The 7911-nt window shown below is 49.5% G+C and overlaps 1 long non-coding RNA gene across 1 annotated transcript; it reads left to right on the top strand.

The window, feature by feature from the left end:
- The first annotated feature begins 5156 nt into the window (after positions 1-5156).
- LOC118234482 lies at positions 5157-6854 on the top strand. Its single transcript, XR_004766672.1, has 2 exons — positions 5157-5587; positions 6390-6854. It is a non-coding gene; the product is annotated as an uncharacterized LOC118234482 (long non-coding RNA).
- The last annotated feature ends 1057 nt before the right edge of the window (positions 6855-7911 follow it).

The following is a 7911-nucleotide window of genomic DNA, read 5'->3' as shown; positions in this document are numbered from 1 at the left end:
CTGATGCAGTATTATATTGAACTGAAGCTGACTGCTGACCTCATTGAGTCCAAAGGCAAAGAATCGTAATTACGTAAGACCATAAGAATGATAAAACAGAACAGGCCATTCCCAGGAAGTTAAAAAAACAGCCACTTACACCATTTGGGACCTGCGCAGACACCTACAGAGGAAGGTTTGTTGGAAATTAGAACCGCGCATTATGATGTCATAATTGTCCCTTTTATGATGCAATATATTTTTCAGACATTTGCATACTCTTTCCACAAAGGTTTATTGCAACTGTTCAAAGCGTGAATGCGCTCACCGGCTTCGGCCTGGCTCCGCCTTCTCCACTGTTTTGATAAATGCGTCCTCGGGTGGGTAGAGTAGATGCGTCCACCTCATTTGCATAAAGTATTTATTTCATAAATGTTGAGATGACGGCGTGGATTAAAATGTTTCATTATTAAGTAGGCATACAGACATGTTTACACCTAAATTAAAAAAGGTACAAAGTGTAATTACTTTTAACAAGGAGCTGCAGCAAAAGGTTTGTTGGAAATAACCGCACATTATGATGTCATAATGGTCCCTTTAATGATGCCATGTCGTTTTCAAACATTGTGTGTGCTTTTAAACCGTTTCCACAACTGTTTGTTGCAGCTGTTTATCACTAACAGGGACTTATAGCAAACTGGAGTGATACGTACGGTCATGACTTCCCTGTGCTGTCAGGACCACAGAGTAAAATGTTCAGTGTGTATGGTCTCATATGTACTTAGAGTTTAATTAACACTGGACACCTCACTGTGCACGTCCACAGCGGTAAGATTCCTGCTTGGAAATCGGAAAAGGTTTTAACGGTTAATTATGGCATATATAGCGCTGAGCAAATGTGTCGGAGAGGTTTAGTGCGGATCTCCGGCTTGCTGGTCATAAAGGAGCGTGAGCAGAACATGGATAAAGAACGTCACAAGAGGCTTTGCGATCAGTGTGACGTCAGCACAACGGTCACGGATAAAATCAAAGCCAACGCACTGCCAGATGAGATGAAAAAAAATGAAAAGATCACGGGACTTGACATTGACTAGGTAAGCTCTTTGGTGAAACTGGACCTTAACATATTTAAACGCGATTCAGTCACAGGCAGGCAAATTGCGCTGATGCGCAATTGTGGGACACGTGGTGTAAAAAACAAACAAACTGTGAAGACATTCAGTACCTGCCTTGGAATGTCTTCGGGCGCGTGCGCTCGGAAACTGCGGCAACTGTCACCGGCTGGCGGCGCACGACGCGCTCGCAATTAAAATAATCAAACACTCCAGAGACTCGAAAGTTGTTGCTGGCAGACGGAATAAAGAAAGGCATTTAGTTGCCGAGAATGCCGCCACGCGCAGAAGGCAGACATTTTCCGCGCTTTATTCGTTCTGTCGGAGAAATATTCTCCCGGTGCGGCGTGCTAAAGACCGGTTTAAGGTGGATTGCGAATCAACACCTGTGATCTTCTCCATCCCTATAATTATTCCCGCGGTTTCTGTCTGGTGCCGTATTATGCGCGCGGTCACTCCCTTCCCTCTTTTTGAAGGTCGCGTTCATTTGTCAAAACGCAGCTGTTTATCGCCGAGGCACAGTGGCAATTATTGTGCGTGATTTCGGACTGAAAATACCGGTTTAATGGCACGAAAAAAAAAACAAAAAAAACCCTAATGCCAGTCGGCGGCGCTGAGACGACTGGAGCGCCGCGTTGCAAATGTAACCGTGAGCAGGCGCAGCCTGGGCATATGAGTCAAACCCGGAAGAGTCCGCGAGTAGCGGTGACGCTCTGATCCGGGCGACATTGTGGAAAAGAACAGCGCGTGTGGAGAGAGTCTGCCCTCGGGGGGCGGGGGCGGGGGCGGGGGCGGGGGAGGGGGAGGGGGAGGGGGAGGGGGGCACACGTTTAAAGTATTTGACACCTCGTGTTTCCATTAGCGCTTTTAGCTGTTCATCAGCAGGGAGATGAGGGGCCCTGCTGCATTATAAGCAGAGGGAAATGAAGTGCAAATTATCATTAACACACACACACACACACACACATAAACACACGCTTAAACACACACTCATGCACATTCACATTTACCCACACATACAGCTTGATCTACAGCTTTTTTGTCTTTTAAAAATTGAGGTTTTTGACATTGCCTGTTGTCACTCCCAGACCTGTGATAAAGGGTTATCTGACTTGGCAGAGCTGCTCATCAGCCTTTTGGTACCTGCAGTGAGACACAAACACAGGGGCTGCTGGGAGTTTACCTGTCTGTGGCCTGCTCACCTGGCAGGGGGAGGGGGTGCGTACAGACAGAGAGAGGGAGAGGGGGGAGAGAGGGATAGGGGCGAAAGAGAATGTGAGAGAAGGGGAGAGGGGGCAAGAGCGAGAGAGAGAGAGAGAGAGGCGGTGGGGTGGGCGAAAGAGAATTTGAGAGAAGGGGAGAGGGGACAAGAGGGAGAAAGAGAGGGGCAGAGAGAGAGTGAGAAAGAGAGGATGGAGAGGGAGAAGGAGGTAGAAAGAAAAAGGAAGAGAGAGAGGGGGTGGAGAGGGAAAGACAGAGGAAGAGAGAGGGTGGGGTGAGCACTCTTGCTCTGTGGTGTTCTGAGGGATTTCACCACCACTACACCCCACATCTTATTTTTAAGGTCACTACTGGAGAACACAGCAGCCAGAGAAACTGCCCCAGCGCCTCCTGTAGTTAAGCAAAGAGAATGTGAGCAGCTGGCTATCTGGTTAGGCTGAGCGATCTGTGCCCACACTGCTGTCCCTGCGTGGGCGGAGACAGAATGCACGGGGCCGATGATGTCACAGTGGGAGACAACAGGAGCCACCGTAGGACAAATCCTGAAGGCAAATGGAAATGTGCTTCACTCTCTGGAGGAACAGCAGGAAACGATTAAAATATCATTAAAAATTTTTTTTTTGTTTAAGGGTGCACATTTGTGATTAGTTGTCAACGCCATGCAGGGAAATGAGACGTGTTGGATGTAGGCCTGCATGGGACTTACTGGCCAAGTCTGATGTGAAATCACAGCTGTACGATGCAAAAACAATTAAGGCTCCCTCATGCAGCAAGGCTGCTGGGACCAGGGGAGCAACAGCCAAACCCTTCCCCCCTTTCCTGTTTCCTGTCGTTCATTTGGCTCCTCGCATTCTCTTTGGGCCAGGTCTGCAGTTCCAACACCCGCCACCAGGGGTCTGTGCAGCCCAGCGTGGCAGTGTGTGGCCAAGAACAGACTGTAACGCTGATCTTAGGTTCCATCTACACTCATTACTGACGGCTGTGCTGACAGGTGGGCGGGCGCAGGACAGTGTGGGCGGAGTCAAGGCAGGTCAGCAAATTCTAGTGTGTAACTCTAGTGTGAAGGCGGGTGTGTGTGGGGGGTGGGTGTGTGCGGGGTGGGGGCGTGTGAAGGGGGGGTGTGTGTGTGGGGGGGCTGGGGGCTTGTGAAGGGGGTGTGCGTGTGGGGTGGGGGCGTGTGTGTGTGAGGTGGGGGCATGTGAAGGCAGGTGTGTGGGGGGGGGACAGTCCGGGCAGTCTGGCTGAGGCACTGCTGGAGGAGGGGCCTTTCCTGCTTGGCAGACCCCTCGGCTGAGACTGGCAGTGTGGGACGGAAGGAGATTCTTATTAAACGTTCTCATTCCAGCGTTCGCTCGCCCCCTGCAGACCCCGGCTCTCCTCAAAGTTTCTCACTCACGAGAGGAATCCTCCCACTTCATTTCGCATTCATGTTTCAAACATAAATTATATTTAACATCAACGCACCCTGGCACACCGTACTACCACCATAGGGGCACGAGCAGGTGGCACGGGGGGGGCGCAGAGGGGTGGTCGACCTTTGGGGGACGCTGGTGAGCGGAGAGATGCGAATCCCCCCCCCCTTCCCCTGATTGGGCGATGCTGTGGCCAATCATGTGCAGATTACATGTGCCGGGGGAGATAGTGACACTGTGGGCTCATTGGGTGACATCACACAGCCAGCTGCTAACGAGCTAACGTCTTAATTACCGGTCTTAATTAACGCGGTGGACGGGACGGAGTGAGGAGAGGTGCCGTGGGCGGGGCCTAGGGTGAGGAGGGCAGGGCCAGGGAGAGGAGGGCGGGGCCGGGGTCTTCGTCCTGATTGGTTGAGGAGAAATGTAAATAACCCAGGTGATCAGCGCTCAGGTAATATCATCAGAGAAGCGAGGGAGCATAGAAGGAGGAAAGAATGATACGCCTGAAAGAGGAAAAGTGTACTGACTGGCAGTTTCTAATAAAGAACTCCTAAATCCAATCTCCTGCCCCCCCTCCTCTCTCCATCTCTCAACCTCCGCCCCCCCCCCCACCTCTAAAGAAAATGGAAAGGTCAGGGCGGAAATAACTTATTTCAGTCCGGCACAAGCCAAGATGTCAGAAGAGCTATAATGTCAGGATGGCTAAGATGGCGGTGTACGAAAGCAGGGTGTTTTCTGGGTAATGGGGAGTAAGACGCAGCGGCGCTGTAGCCGCAGGTGATTAATACCTGTGAGTTTAATTTAAAGGGCTTCTTCATCGTGTGACTGACAGACGCTCTTTATGAACATTTAAATTATTATTTAGGGACAGTGTGCAGGACGAGAAAGGTCTGATGTGAAAGGCTGCTCGATAAACTGAACATTTCAAAAGGGAATTCTGACTTTTTCTCATTTAATTCTTTTCCCCAGTCCCTCCCTCTCTGTCTCCATCCCTCTCTCTGTTGCTCTCCCTCTCTCTCACTTCCCGCTCCTCTCTCCAAGTCTCTCGCTCTCCCCCTCTCTCTTTCATGTCTCTCTCTCTCCCACTCTCTCTCCCCTCCCTCCCCCCCCCCACCCCGCTGAGTCTGTAATCTGTAATTTGTCTGCTTTCGTTTCCTGCATGTAATGACTTTAATTCCCCTGCCGTGTGAGAGGGGGCGGTGCTCCCCGCGAACAGCCAATGAGAGGGCCCGATTGCAGCTGTCAGCTGCTCGCTGCTTCCCTGCGTGTGGCCACGCCCCCCTGTGGTGACAAGTACATACCCGTGTGTGTCCTGATAGCATGATGGGCATACACACACACGCACACGCACCCACGCACCCCCACACACTCACACACTCACACACACACACACACACACACATACACACACGCACCCCCACACACTCACGCGCACACACACACACACACACACACAGGAAAGCTGAAGATGTAAGAGCTGTGCGTGAAGTCCGTTCACCTGATTAATGTTTGCAGTAGTGGCAGAACTGACTTGCGGTGAGTGAAGTTGCAGCATGACTACAACACCAGTGCAAATTAACTGTGCTAAAAGAAGGATGAAGAACACACATGAACTGAGAGTTTGAGGACAGGGCTGCCGAACAGCTCTCTGAAGGGGTGAGTCTTCAGTTTGAGTCTGAAGATGGCTGAAGAGTCTTTGCTCCACCACTAGGGGGCGCCAGTACAGACAGGATTCCGAACAGGATTACGGTTCTAATTCTACCTGCAGGGAAGTGGCATGTGGAGCTAAAAGTCACAGAATCAGAGGGTCGAGTCACCTGGCGGCCCCTGTTTGTTTAGCAGACCTTCAATCTAATCCAGGTAAGGCCTTGTGGTCCAGGGAATTTCTCTCCTGTTGCCCAAACATTGACGCGCTGAAGAACTATAAAGTAAACTGAAATGGTCGCACGCGATTCTGAACCGATTCCGCTGACTGTGACTCCACTTCTTAACCAAAACTTGTGTTCCTTTTGTTAATTCAAGATCTGTTTCACCCCCCCCCCCCCCCCAAGACATTTCAGCTAACCTGCTTGAGTCTCGATTGCTTCGTTAAAATGCGTCCAACTGTATAAGGATATCAAGCAATCTTTGATATGTGATTCTGTAATGTTCTCCTAAAATAGATTGACCAAGAGCACTTTGGCGGTAATGAGTATTCTGAGGACGTCCTATCCATGACCTGCCAAAAAAAACACTTTTTCCCAACATGCCTCACAAGTGAAATTAGCATAAGAATCCCCCCCCCCCCCCCCCCCAGCTGCATGTGAAATTAACCTAAAAAAAACTTATTAACTGCAGAAATCAAGTTTTGTCAGTTCAATGAGTTAAAGTCAAACTGCTTAATAAAAGTGCTCGAACAGCGCTTTGAAGAAACTTTTTAAAAAATAATTTGGAAAACTTACCTTATTATTTCCTGCCCATTTTGAACTCGATTTGATTAAAAGAAGAAATATAATGTTGAATATGTGTGGAACCGCAAAAGTCATTTTTTGTGAGAATGAATTACGTTGATTAAAAAGTAAAGATTTTGTAAAAGTTAAAGTGAAGTTTTGAGTCCTATCAAGTGGCCAGGATCTAGAGAATGGCTCTAATTACACATTCTGATTCTTTGTCCAATCGGCAGGGGTTGTTCTGGAATGGGCGGGGCTTCCAGACTTGCCTGCTCCTTTCATCCAGTGACAGCAGAGTGAGATCTTGCGAGCCCCAACGTGGGTGGAGCTAGCATGCCTTTCCTTATGACTTCCTGGACTGAACACCCAATCACAATTACATTCTCCTCTGATGTCATAACGGTTTCTATTAGTGGAGGTTTTGGAGAGAGGAACTTGTCCCCCACCCTCATTAAATCATGTATTTGTGACATGTTCTAATGTATTTCTGGTTACATGTACGTATCTCGGTCATTCTGTTTGTGTATGTATTTTTGCATGACCCCTAATAGTTGTGTCTGCTTTGTACTGTATTGTATTTTATTTTCATGCGCTGTTTCTCCTTATAATATTTTTTAACTGAGCTGCCCTCATGGCCAGGTCTCCCTTGTAAAAGAGATTCTGTCTCTTCTGGTCAAATAAAGGTTAAATAAAAAATATTGTTTTGTTTCATGTATTGTATTCTGTAGTTATAATAATAAATATCGCCAGTAAAAACATTTCAGGATGAAATTATTTTGGTATGTTCTGTCCTGTGGCCAATCTTCTCAACAGTAATCAGTAGTTTCTGTTGTTGTGCTCTGCTGTGCTACCCTTGTTTTCCCCTGATTTCTTCCTATTTGTCTTTGATTGGCTCTGATTTGTACTGATTTACACTGATTTGTACTGATTTACACTGATTTGTACTGATTTACCCAGATTTGTTTTTGCTGGTGCTGCCAGCCGGTTCAGTGCATCGCTGCTGCAAGTGAGTTTCACAGGGAGGCAGTTAGCGCACCTGCTAGCTATTAGCCCAGACGGCCCAGTTCTGCTCAGCCTGGCTCTCTGGACCCAGTGCCACACTGCCCGGACCTCTCTGGACCCAGTGCCATACTGCCCGGACCTCTCTGGACCCAGTGCCACACTGCCCGGACCTCTCTGGACCCAGTGCCATACTGCCCGGACCTCTCTGGACCCAGTGCCACACTGCCCGGACCTCTCTGGACCCAGTGCCATACTGCCCGGACCTCTCTGGACCCAGTGCCACACTGCCCGGACCTCTCTGGACCCAGTGCCACACTGCCCGGACCTCTCTGGACCCAGTGCCATACTGCCCGGACCTCTCTGGACCCAGTGCCACACTGCCCAGACCTCTCTGGACCCAGTGCCATACTGCCCGGACCTCTCTGGACCCAGTGCCACACTGCTACCAAACAGCTCAAATGCCTATTCTCACCGAGGGGGGGGGGGGGTCCTCCTGGAGTTTAATCACCCAATTTTCTCCCTGGGGGGGTGGGGGGGGGTGGGGGGGTGAAGTTCTCTTTCTCATGGGCCCTCCCCACAACATGTTGTCCCTGTTACCTGCGAATGCTCAGAAGGGATTGATTTTCTGATGATCGATTCTGTCTGCAGCTGGTCCCTCCTGCAGATCTCGTAAGCGCCATTTATTCTGAGTGAAGACAACTCCTGTATCTCAGACAGTTTAATACCCCCTCAAACACCCCTACAAATACCCCC

This window comes from Anguilla anguilla, chromosome 8 (assembly GCF_013347855.1).
Source record: "Anguilla anguilla isolate fAngAng1 chromosome 8, fAngAng1.pri, whole genome shotgun sequence".
Lineage (NCBI taxonomy): Eukaryota > Metazoa > Chordata > Actinopteri > Anguilliformes > Anguillidae > Anguilla > Anguilla anguilla.
This window is presented reverse-complemented; position numbering and strand designations above follow the sequence as displayed.